This window comes from Pteronotus mesoamericanus, unplaced genomic scaffold, assembly GCF_021234165.1.
Source record: "Pteronotus mesoamericanus isolate MK-2021 breed Mesoamerican mustached bat unplaced genomic scaffold, CSHL_Meso_final contig_55, whole genome shotgun sequence".
Taxonomy (NCBI): domain Eukaryota; kingdom Metazoa; phylum Chordata; class Mammalia; order Chiroptera; family Mormoopidae; genus Pteronotus; species Pteronotus mesoamericanus.
Genome location: NW_026555198.1, coordinates 9,051,862 through 9,065,704, shown reverse-complemented (window position 1 = coordinate 9,065,704; position 13,843 = coordinate 9,051,862).

Here is a 13,843-nt window from a genome sequence, read left to right as displayed (position 1 = left end):
GGTGGTCCATATGTTAGTTGCTTGTGGACTGCAATGTTAGTACAAGGACACCCCCAAAATGCTGGCTGACTTGATGGACTTGTTTGAGGAATTACACATAGAGCAATGCAGCCAAGAAGAAAACTGAATGGCTACTGTACTGGGCTGGCCTCCATTGTGGACAGTTTAGCTGGCCACCAATGCCCAAGTAGAGGCTGAAGCTTGAGTTAGAAAGTTAGAAGAATAGCTGAAGTTAGAGTGTGATGAGTGGTTGTCCACTACTCTGCTAGCTTTCAGAGCTGACAGAAAAGGTGGAAAAGTAAAATAATAAATGCAAAGCTAGGAGAGCACAAACTGCCACAAATTAGGTCTGAGTGCTGTGACAAAGCATGATTGAAGCATTAAGTGGTAGAATCCTTTGAGAATGTGAGGATAATGAAGAGGAAAATGCCGTGGTAATCAACAGTGAATTAGACAAAATGCCCTATGCTGTTTGACCCCTAATACAAAGGAGAGCAAAGCACAGCAACAGCAACTCCAGCCAGAGGGGCAGGCCCCAATTCAGGAAACATTCACTATGAAAGAATATACTCCTACTGTGTTTATTGATATAGCTGCCAAATTCCAGCAAAAGGCCAAGGAAATTATACAGGCATGGTTAATGAGGTTAAGGGATGGAAAGGGGGATGCAGTAACATTTTTCTGAGTGAGCAGAAGGCAGAGAAAGTGAACGTCACCACACATCCTGCCATCTGATGGTACCTACATGGCGCTAGGGAGGTTCTATGGATTAGATTATTGTAGCCTACAGGGAGGCTTGGCCCAATAAGGGGAATCTCCCTGGCCCTCTGGAACACTGGAAATCTATAGAGGACACACAATGAATTCTTAGGGAGTTGAGAATAAGATAGGCAAATGTATGCCTGTCTTTGAAGACCCTGATCTGGCTACATTCACTGCAGGAATGAAAACAAAGATACTCTAGTCCACCCCCCAATACCTAGTATGGGACGCTGATATCCACATGCTGACCCCAGTCGTGGGACAAGACATTAATAATGTTGGGCAATCCATTGCTGTTCTGGGGAAACTGACAAATCCCAGGAATGGGCAGGAGCTATGGGAACGACTTGAGACAGAGACAGAACCCGAAAGCCAAGATCTGGAAACTGCTCACATGCCCATCAGTAGATGAGTGGATAAAAAAGCTATGGTAGCCCTGGCCAGTGTGGCTCAGTTGTTTGGAGCATTGTCTCTTAAACTGAAGGGTCACAGGTTTGATTCCCAGTCAAGGCACACATCTGGGTTGTGGGTTTGGTCCCTGATAAGATTTCATTCTTTTTTATGGCTGAGGAATATTGTGTTGTATAAATGTACTACCACTTTTTTATCCATTCATCAATTGATGGGCACTTGGGTTGCCTCCATATTTTGACTATTGTAAATAATGCTGCAATGGACATGAAAGTGTATATAGTCTATTAAATCAGTGTTTTGAGTTTCTTCTAATATATATCCAGAATTAGAATTGCTGGGTTATGAGGCAGTTCCATTTTTAATTTTTTGAGGAACCTCCATACTGTTTTCCATAGTGGCTACACCAACCTGCATTCTCACCAACAGTACACCAGGATTCCCTCTTCTCCAATCTTTGCCAAAACTTTGTTTCTTGATTTATTAACAAAGATATTCTGACAAATATCACCATATCTGAGCTGATACCTCATTGTGGTTTTAATTTGCATTTCTCTGACAATTAGTGATGTTAAGCATCTTTTCATATGTCTATTGGCCATACATATATCCTCTTTGAAAAAGCAGCTATTCAGGTCATTGGTACATTTTTTATTGGTTTGCATGTTTGTTTGTTGGTGTTGCATTGGATATTAACCCCTTATCACATATGTCATTGGTGAATATATTTTCCCATTCAGTAGGCTGTCTTTTAATTTGTTGATGGTTTACTTTGCTGTGCAAAAAACTTTTAGTCTTATGCTGTCTTATTTGTTTATTGCTCTTTCTCTTTCACTTATCTGAGAAGATGCATCAGAAAAAATATTTCTAAGAGCAATGTCAGAGAGTATACTTGCTTAGGTTTTCCTCTAGGAGTTTTATGGGTTCAGTTCTTACATTTAATATTTAATCCATTTGCTTTTATTCTTACATATGGTATAAGAAGGTCATCTAGTTTCATTGTTTTTGCATATACCTGTCCAATTTTCCCAACACCATTGTATGTATTTACCCCATTGTATGTTCTTGTCTCTTTTGCCATAGGTTAATTTGACAATATAGGTGTGGATTTATTTCTAAGCAATCTATTTTTTTCCCTTGATCTGTGTCTATGTTTATGTCAGTACTATGCTGTTTTGATAACTATAGCCTCATAGTATAGTTTGATATCAGGTAGCATAATATTGTGTTAGCCAGAAAGTTCATCTGTTTTACTTTTCTGTGAGATGGCTCTAGTGGCATTTAGTTGTATTTAACTTCATTCAAAACAATTTTATTATATTGTATTGTGACATTCTAACAACTTTGTTAGATTGTATTGTGACAATCTGTCACATCAGCATGCATTTAGAAAAACTTGTCAAAATTGGTGAATTTTTTGTGTAGCCATTTTAATATTGAAGATGGAAGAATATTTGTGACATTTTTGGCATATTATGCTTTATTATTTCAAGGAAGGTAAAAACGCAACTGAAATGCAAAAGATTTGTGCAGTGATTGATCGAATGTGTCAAAAGTGGTTTGCAAAGTTTTGTGCTGGAGATTTCTCACTGGACGATGATCCATGGTCGGTTAGACAAATCAAAGTTAATAGCATTCAAATCAAGACATTAATTGAGAACAATCAATGTTATACCATGCAGGAGATAGCTGACATAATCAAAGTATCCAGATCAATAAAGTATTGGTGAAAATGAAAAACGTTTCTTTTATTTTATAGGAAAAAAACATGGACTTTTTGGCCAACCCAATACCAACATCTTTGTTCTTTCTCAAGATCGCTGTGGCTATTTGGGTTCTTTTTTGGTTCCATATAATTTTTTTTTTTACTATTTGTTTTAGTTCTGTGAAAAACATTGGTATCTGCATAGAAATTATATTGAACCTATATTGCTTTGGGTAGTATGAAAATTTTAGTTATGTTAATTCTTCCTATTCATGGGCACTGTGTATGCCACCATTTATTTGTATTTCTTTCCATTTCTTCCTTCAGTGTCTTATATTTTTCCAAGTACAAGTTTTACCTCCTTGGTTAAATTTATTCCTAGTTATTTTATGTTAAAATTTGTATTTATTTATTTTTACAGAGAGGGGAAGAGAGAAAGAGAGGGAGGGAAACATCAATATGTGGTTGCCTCTCACACGTTCCCCTCACTGGAGGCCTGGCCTGCAACCCAGGCATGTGCCTTGACTGGGAATCAAACCAGCAACACTTTGGTTCACAGGCCAGCACTCAATCCACTGAGCCATACCAGCCAGAGCTATTTTTTTTTATGCAATTGTAAATGGAATTGATTTCTTAGCCTCCTTTCCTGATAGTTCACTATTGGTGTGTAACAATGCAACTGATTCTGAGTATTTATTTTACATTCTGTTACTTTACTGAATTCATTTATCAGTTCTTGTAGTTTTTGGTGGAATCTTTAAGGTTCTTCATACACAATGTCACCTGCAAATAATGACAGTTTTCCTTCTTTCCAGTTTGGATGCCTTTTATAATATTTCTTCTTATAGATTACTCTGGCTGGGCCTTCCAGGACATGGTGAATAAGAGTGGAGAAACTGAACATCCCTGTCTTCTTCCTGATCTTAAGAGAAACATTTTTAGGTTTTTCCCTTTGAGTATGATGTTAAATGAGGGTTTGTCATATAAAGCATTTGTTGTATTGATGTATGTTCCCTCTACTGTCACTTTGCTGAAAGTTGTTATTATAAATGGGTGGGGAATTTTGTCAAACATTTTTCTGCATCTATTGATACAATTATCTGACTCTTTAAGAGGAACTGCTTGGGGCTCCAGCTGACTTCCACTGACTCAATCCCCACTGATTTTTTTTCAGGCAGAAGTTGTAGGGACCTACCTTCCTGGCACTGCAACACTGGGCTGGCGGACCTGGTGTAGGGGTGGGACTCCTTGGTCCTGATATATCCCTCCCGAATTTTTATCCACCACACATGGGTGGACATGTTTCTCTCCTAATTTTGGCTGCCTCTCTGCATTTTTTCTGTATAATATGTACATCTGCTATGTGTCCTTGTTTTGGTAGGGTGGTCTTATGTAGTAGATGTACTATGGAGCTCAGTGACATAGTCTCCCTAATCATCTGAGCTAGGTGCTCAAGGAATGTCCCTTCTGTGGGCTATGTGAGCATTGCTTTTGTAGTTATGATTGCTATTGGCCTGTCCATGGGTGAGACTGACCCTGACCACATTGTACAAACTGTTTTGTGGGGGCTGAACACACAAAGTGGAATTTGCCCTGACAAGGTCTATTCCCTGCAGAAATCTCCCTTGGAGATCATTGTATCATGCTCTGATGTAGCATAAATCCTGCCACTGTGTGTTTGTTTCTGCAGCCTCTTAAGAGAGACTCCAGTGCCCATCAATGTCAGACACCTTCTGTGACTCACCTTTGGCTACCTGTTAGAAACTACGAAGCAATCCATGGTTGATGGTGGGCTGTTCTGGGCCTGGGTGTACATGAGAGAGGTCAAGCAGCATACCAAGGTCAGCTTTCACCACTACCACCCTGTGGCAGGCCAGCAAAAAGCCCAAGGCACCCTGAGATCCACCTCACCTGCTGGCTCCCTGTTAGTCTCAGCCACTGAAAGACCCAGTGGCATTACTCAAGTTGCATGAGGCAGGTTCTGAGTCACCTGTTACATGAAAGTGTTCACCAGGTTGCTACAGATTCAAATTCAGGCCACTCAGCAAAATTCTCAGGGTACACCAAGGCCAGTTGCTCGAGGCCAGCAGACATTTGTTGCAGGGCAGAGTCTCAGGGAATCATCATGGTGGGACAATCAGAGTTCATAAGGCTAAAAGAGATTAAGATTTGACCATGCAGAGGGAGTGCTCTGCACAAGAATGGTGGTGCCAGTCTGGACAATTGGGATAAAATGGACCTCATCTTGGAGCCACACAACTCATTCTCTCCTTGTGTATCTCTGACACCTTATGAGTCTGCCTGGATCATCCTGAGAGCCTTCCAAGAAAGACTGCACTGCAGGCACAGGCTGGCCACAGGTAGCTAGCTCTTTCACAGGGTGCAAGCTTTGGGGGTCAGGGCCAGCAGGAGTCATGAGGGTGGAGATAGTGTACTTCTACAGGCTGGTTCTGTGTGAAGGAGAGTGTTTGACCCAGGAAAGATAGCATCTGTAGGCAGTGTGGAAGAGTGACTTAGCACAGAGATATTAGTGGCTATCCTTCCAGCCCTCTTCATAAAGTCACATGCATTCTCTCCTTGTATGACTCTAGTTCTCTTTGAACCACAGTCCCTCCAACAGACCCAAGGGTTTTTGGCCATGAAAGAGATTTTTAAAAGTGTTGGCCCTCTAAAGAGTTACCTTGGTTTCTAGCAGTCTCCTGACACAGCCTGGCAGACAAAAATTCCCATTGATTTTCACAGCCTGGCATTATGTGGGCACTCTTCCCAACAGTGGTGCTCCACGCTGGGGAGCCCAACATGGGCTTGAGATGCCTCATTCCTCAGGCATGATTTCTACAGCTGTGATATCCCTCTAGATTCTCGGCCTCCACACACGGGTTCAGGATCACCCCTTTTCTCTTTTCTGCCTTTCCTACCAGTCTCAAGGTGGCTTCTTCTGTATATCTTTAGTTATAAGAATTCTGTTAAGATAGACTTCAATTGGTAGTTCAGGTTGATTGTTCTGTAATTTAGTTGTAATTCCAATTTGGTTCTGGGAGAAAGTTAGTGTAACTTCCATCTACTCTTCCACCATCTTAAATTTCTATACAAGAATATAACTCTAGTACACATTTATACACCTAACATAAAAGCACCTAAATATATAAAGCAAATGTTGATGAATATAAAGAGACATGTCAAGGGTAGTACAGTAATAGTAGGGAAATTTAACACCCTACTGACATCACTGGATAGATCATAAAGGCAGAAAATCAACGCGGAAACAGCAGTCTTAAGTGACACATTAAACCAGACTGATATTTTTACAATATTTAAGCCCAAAGCAGCAGAATATACATTTTTTTCAGGTGCACCTGGAACACTTTCCAGGACAGACACTTCTTAGGTCACAGTACAACTCTCAGTAAATTTTTAAAAATTAAAAATATAACAAGAATCTTCTCTGATCAAGTGGTATGAACTATAAATTGGTTATCAGAAGAAAACTGAAAAACACACAATTAAACAGAGGCTAAATAACATGCTACTAAACAATGAATGGAATAACAACACAATCAAGGAGAAAATCAATAGATACCTTGAGACAAGTGAAATTGAAAACACAACTCAAAATCTGTAGAACCGAGACAAAGCAATTCTAAGAGGCAAACACATAGCAATAAAGGCCAAAAAAACTAGAAAAAGAACAACAAAGTAAACCCAAGTTGAGTAGAAAGAAAGAAATAATAAAGATCAAAGGAGAAATAAATAAAATAAAGTCTAAAATAATGATATACAAGATCAATGAAACCATGTGCTGGTTCTTTGAAAAGACAAACAACATTGATAAACTTTGATCAGACTCAAGAAAAAAGGAGAGGAGAGTGGACCCAAATAAAATCATAAAAGAAAGAAGAGAAGTAATAATTGACACCACAGAAACACAAAGGTTTACTTAAAAGCTATTATAGTTACATGCCAACAAACTGGGCATTCTGGAAGAAACAGATACACTCCTAGAAACATACAACCTTCCAAGTCTGAGTCAAGAAGAAACAGAAAAGCTGAACATACCAATAACTACTAACAAAATTAAATCAATAATAAAAAAAAACCCCAACAAGCAAAAGTCCTGGAATAGAAAGATGCACATGTGAATTATACCAAATAATTCAAAGAAGCGTTAACACCACCTATTCTTCTCAAACTATTCTAAATATTTCAAGAGAGAGAAGTCTCCCAAGCTCATTTTACAAGGCCAGCATTTGCCTGATTCCAAAACCAGAAAAAAACATTACAAAAGAAAATTTTAGGCCAATATCTCTGATGAACGTAGGTGCAAAAATCCTCAACATACCATTATCAAGCCAAATTCATATGCCATGGCTAAGTGTGATTTATTCCTGGGATGCAAGGTTGGTCGAATCAATTAACATGACAAATAAAACATATAAATAACAGTTTAAATAATATAATCATATCAATAGATGTTGAAAAAGCATTTAACAAAATAATCTGTCAGTAATGTGGGAATAAAGGGAACATACCTCAACAAAACAAAGGCCCTATATGACAAATCCACTACTCACATCGTAGTTAACGGAGAAAAGTTAAAAGCATTTTCCCTAAGATCAAGAACAAGACAAGGATGTCCACTTTCACCACTTTTGTTCAACACAGTATTGGAAGTCTTAGCCACAGAAGTAAGACCAGAAAAAGAAATAAAAAGCACCCAAAAAGGAAAGGGAGAACTAAAACTATCCTTTGCAAATGACATAACGCTATATAGAGAGAACCCCACAACTCCCCTGCCCAAAAAGATATTACAACTGATAAATTAATTCAGTAAAGTAGTGAATGCAAAATCAATATTCAGAAATGGGTTGCATTTTAATACACTAATAACAAACTATCAAAAGGAGAAACTAAGAAAACATTCCCATTTGCAACTGCATCCAAAAACAAAATAAAATACCTAAGAATGAATTTAACCAAAAAAGTAAAATACCTATACTCAGAAAATTATGACACTGAAGAAGATAAAAATAAATGGAAGCATATAGCGTGCTCATGGATAGGAAGAATTAACATCATTAAAATGTCCATACTGCCCAAAACAATATAGAGATTTAATGCAATCCCTATTTAAAAAAAAAATAAACAATGGCACTCTCACAGACCCAGAATAAATAATCCTAAAATTTACATGAAACAACAAAAGACTCCCAATAGCCACAGAAAACTTGTGAAAGAAGAACTAAACTGGAGGTATCACACTACCTAATATGAAACTACACTACAAGGCTATAGTAATCAAAACAACATGGTACTGGCATAAAAACAGACACATAGATCAATGGAACAGCATAAAGAACCCAGAATAAATTCACACCTATATGGTCAAATTAATCTATGACAAAGGAGGCAAGAATATGCAATGGAGTAAAGAAGCCTTACCAATAAATGGTGTTGGGAAAACTGGATACATACATGCAAAAAAAAAATGAACCTAGACCACCTTCTTACACCACATACAAGAATAAACTCAAAATGGATTAAAGATTTAAATATAAGACCTGAAACCATAGAACTCCTAGAAGAAAACGTAGGTAGTAAACTCTTTGATATTGCTCACATTAGTATTTTATTTTCTGTATATGTGTCTTTAATAAGGGAAACAAAAAGAAAAATAAACAAATGAGACTACATCAAACTAAAAAGTTTTTGCACTGCAAAGCAGACCATCAACAAAATGAAAAGGCAACCTACTGAATGGGAGAAGAAATTCACTAATGAGACATCTGATAAGGGGTTAATGTCCAAAACATATGAATAACTCATACAACTTAACACCAAAAAACAAACAATCTGATTAAAAAATGGGCAGAGAACCTGAATAGACATTTCTACAAAGCAGACATACAGATGACCAATAGACACATGAAATAATGCTCAGTGTTACTAATCATCAGGGAAATGCAAAGTAAAAAACCTCAATGAGCTATCACCTTACACCTGTCAGAATGGCTATCAAAAATAAACAGGTGTTAGTGAGGATATAGAGAAAAGGCAGCCTTTCTGCACTGTTGGTGAGACTTTAAATTGGTGCAGCCAATTACAAATAAAGCTACCATGCCCTGACTGGTGTGGCTCAGTTAGTTGGGTGTGGTCCCACAAAGCGATAGGTCACCAGTTTGATTCGTGCTCAGAGCACATGCCTGGGCTGTAGGTTCAGTCCTTGGCCGGGGAACATACAAGAGGCAACCAAACGATGCTTCTCTCTCACATTAATATTTCCCTCCTTCTCTTTCTCCCTCCACTCCCCTCTCTCTAAATATAAATAAATAAAACCTTTAAAAAATAGAATTACCATATGACCTAGCAATCCCTCTTCTAGATATTTATCCAAAGTAATCCAAAATACTAATTCAAAAAGATATATGCACCCTTTTGTTCAATGCCGCATTACTAGTAATACACAAGGTGCAGAAGCAATATAAGTATCCAGTGATGGACAATTGGATAAAGAAGGTGTGGTACATATATACAATGGAATATTACTCAGCGTTAAAAAAGAATGAATGAAATCTTACCATTTGTGACATGGATAGACCTAGAGGGTACTGTGCTAAGTGAAATAAGTCAATCATAGAAAGGCAAATGCCACGATTTCACTTATATGTGAAATCCAAAGAACAAAAAAAGCAAACAAAACAGAATCATAGCTATCTGTATATACAGAGAACAGACTGTTGGTTCCCAGATGGAAGGGGGTTTGGGAAGTTGGGTGAAAAAGCTGAAGAAATTAAGAAGTATAAATTGATGGTGGCAAAATAGTCATGAGGATGTAAAGTACAGCACAGGAAATATAATCAATAATATTCTAATAACTATGTATGGTGCCAGGTGGGTACTAGACTTATCAGGGGATCACTTTGTAAGTTATATAAATGTCTAACCACTATGCTGTACACCTGAAACTAATATAATATTGAATGTCAATTGTAATTGAAAAATTTTTAAATGGGGCAAAAGATTCGATAAGATATTTCATCAAAGAAGGTATATAAATGGATAACAAGCACAGTAAAAGATGCTCGACATCATTAGCTATTAGGGAAATGCAAAGTAGAACCACAAGAATAGCTATAATCAAAAAGATAGACAAACAAATGTTAAAGAGGATGTGGAGAAAATGGAACCTTCATACATAGTTGGTGGGAATGTAAACTGACTGAGCCCCTTTGGAAACAGTTTGGCAATTTCTTAAATTTAACATAGTCTTACCATATGACCCAGCAATTCCACTCAGAGGTATCTCCACTAGAGAAATTAAAACATATGTTCATACAAGGAAATGGAGGTAACTTTCATAGCAACATTTTCACGATATGCAAAACATGGAAGCAAAATGACATCAATTGATGAATGCATACACAAAATGTGCTATGTCCTTAAAATGGCATAGTATTTATCAATAAAAAGAAATGAAATACCAAAATTCAGAGATACAAACAACAGTATGGTGGTTACCAGAGGGAAAGAGGGATGGGGGGAGGTAGTAAGGCATGAAGGGGGTCAGATATATGATGATGGAAGGAGATTTGATTTTGGATAATCAATACACAATTCAATATACAGATGATATATTATAGAATTGTATACTTGAAACCTGTATAATTTTATTAACCAATGTCATCCCAATAGATTTAGAATTTTTTTTTAAACATGAAGTACTCATACAAGACACAACATGGATGAACCTCAAAAACATTATGTTAAGAGAAAGAAGCTGATCACAGAAGACCACGTATTGTATGATCTAATTCATTTGAAATATGCAGAAAATAAATTTATAGAGAAAGAAAGATTAATTATTGCCTGGGCCTAGGGGTGAGAATGCCGAATGGCTGAAATGGGACAGTGATTTGTTTTGGGTGTGACAAAAATGTGTAAAAATTAGTTTGTGGTGAACCCTGGCTGGTGTGGCTCAGTTGGCTGAGCACTGTCCCACAAACTAGAAGATCACCGGTTTGATTTCTGGTCAGGGCACGTGCCTAGGTTGCGGTTTATGTCCCCAGTCAGGGCACCTATGAAAAGCAATCAATTGCTGTTTCTCTCTCACATTAACATTCCCTCTCTTTCTCCCTCCTTCCCCTCTCTCTAAAATCAAAAATAAATGTTAAAAAAAATCTTTTTCATTAGTTAGTGGTGATAGTTTCATGACTGTAAATTTACTAAAATCACTGAATCAAATGCTTAAACAGGTAGAAAGAGAAAGACAGTCTTTAAAAGTTACACTCCCTTTCAGTTATATTAAAATTGAAATACCCTCAATGGTTAAATCTGTGCTCTCTTGCCTCAGAACCCCAAGAATCAGAAGAAAAGAGTTAACCCCCTCTCCTTAACACATCAGGCAGAAACTTACATAGCCTACTTTATTTTACATCCACTCCTAGTTTTACTATTCTTGAAGGTTGCTAAATTATCATTTCAAAATCATGGGTTTTTTGTATTTACTGGCAAAATGTGTTTTTCTCAGCTTGCCCAATTCCAAATTCTCCTATAGTTCAGCAAAACAAATTACCTTTGGAATCACATAGGCCTTTTTAGTACACTGTATATGCAGGAAAACAGATGAGCAGATTGGACTATACTTGGCAGTTTCTCCAAGCACAGCACCCCCTGAACTGCTTTGTCTTTTAGACATTTGGCTAAAAGTCATGAGCTTATATCCAATTTGACAGTGGAATTTCCCCCTTCTTGTCCTTCCCTCCCAGTCCCCACAGACATCATTTCTTCACTTTTACCATAGTTTCAGTAGCTAATCGCAAAGTCCACCCCTTTATTCTCTTCCCTTTCTTTCTTTCAAGTTATCTCCTCCTAGCATAATCCAGAGTGGTGAAAAGGTGAAATTATCATTTAAGTAGTAACCAGCAAAGTATTCACTCTAGACATTAACTTATATGAATAATAATATGTTTGGAAAAATTTTAGTACAGCTTATGGCTTTTTTTTTTGTTTTTTGAATGAAAAGAACTGGTGCAGAATATTAATTTGATCTTAAGTCTAAGGTATGCCACTCCCATGAATGACATATGACATGTTATTTATTAATACCTAAGAAAGGCAGATATATCATGCATGTCTTGCCAAAAGGCTATTATAAGAGAGGAAGATGGCGGAGGAGTGAATGGGAGTCATGCTGACCTCCTCCCAAGACCGAACTGGAATTGCGACTCAATAGTGGAGAAATCACCTGGAAAACAATGGAACGATAGAGGGAGAGGAGCCATCGAGCCGTGGACAGACAGTGGATTCAACTCTCACACATCCCAACGGGTGAGAAGTGTGGTGGAGGCTCGAGAGGGTGGGCTGGGCACCCATGGGCACCAGCACCAGAGGGACATTGAAACGGCCAGTTAGCTCCCTCTGAGAAGAACAGGGTCTGAATCATAAACAGGGACCCCTAGACTACAGCAGCTGAAGCCAGGAAAACACACAGACAAAACACAACCCCGAAAAGCTTAGGGGTGCTCTCTGCCAGAGACAGGCGGCTGGGGATGCAAAGAGACATATAAAGGGCCAACGCAAAAATTGCAGTGGCAGCCGCCCTCCGTGATCTCTGGGTAGAGGCGGCCGCAGAGTGGGCTGGTGCCTGAGGAAAGACGGGTGAGGAAAACTTTGTGAAGAGAACTGACACGGCGGCCGGTGGAGCCCGGGTGATAACGCACCTCCCACTCTGCAGCTACCATCTCGCTCAGGCATAAGGGAATCAATTAACCTGCCTTTTGTGTGCTCCACACACAGCTTGTACGTGTGTGAGCTGGGGAGCTAAGTGCAGACAAGCTGGAAGAAATAGAGGATCCCTGGCCAAAGGGGTCACACAGCTGCATAGAGAGCCTTGAGGAGAGACTAGAGACAGAGGCGTTGGGGAAAGAACGGGAGGAGGAACCGGGAGTCCTGGCTCCTTCCCCATTCTGTAGTCTCCATTTTGCCCAGGCAGGACGCGCCCCCAAAGAGGCAGAAGTGGGGCGCGCTCAAGCCAGATGGCCCGTGATTACAACATGGTCCACAGAAATAGTGGATCCCTGGCCGAAGGGGTAACAGAACGGCCCAGAGACCCCTAAGGAGAGACTGGAAACAGATGTGTTGGGGAAAGAAAGGGAGGAGGAACCCAGGAGTCCCGACTCCCTCCCCATTCCGCCACGCCCCCAAAGAGCCAAAAGCTGAAAAGCACACAATAGGCAGCCCAAAACCACCCAGTGCAGGCATGCACACATGCTGAGTGGCCAGTGAGGGTTGGCCAGTGCGTGTGCGGACCCCCGACTGCGCGGGCTGGCGAGGGCTGCCGCAGGATGGTGCCCACGGGGCCTGCGAGTGCAGAGCGGTCTGCAGAAATAGTGGATCCTGGACCGAAGGGGTCACAGAGATGCCCAGAGACCCTGGAGGAGAGACTGGAGACAGGATTAACCGGAGAGTCCTGGAGCTGACTTCCTCCCATTTCCATAGTCTCCATTTTGCACGGGCAGGCGACGCCCCCAAAGAGCCAAAAGCGGGGAAAGCACACAATAGAAGACCCTACACTGACCAGTCCTAGGATGCCCACCGGGCATGGGCGCTAGATGAGTGTGCAAGGTGGGGCGAATAAGTGCCCAGGCGGGCCGGGGATCCTGCCGGGCCGGGGAGCGTGATCAAGGAGCCAACAGGAGAGTGCAGAGCGATCCACAGAAATAGTGGATCCCTGGCTGAAGGGGCCACAGAGCTGCTCAAAGCAGGAGTCAGACACAGACAATAGACTCCTGGAAGGCTCAAAAAATGACCCAAGGTCATATAGGGTCAACAACTGACATCACCAGAGACAGGCCCAGAAAGAAAAGTAGAGAAAAAAAATAAAGAAAGAAACAAACAAACATACAAACCCGCCTACTACCACTGAAGTTTAATCCACAAAGTCAGGAAATCTGGACAGATGAATTGAAG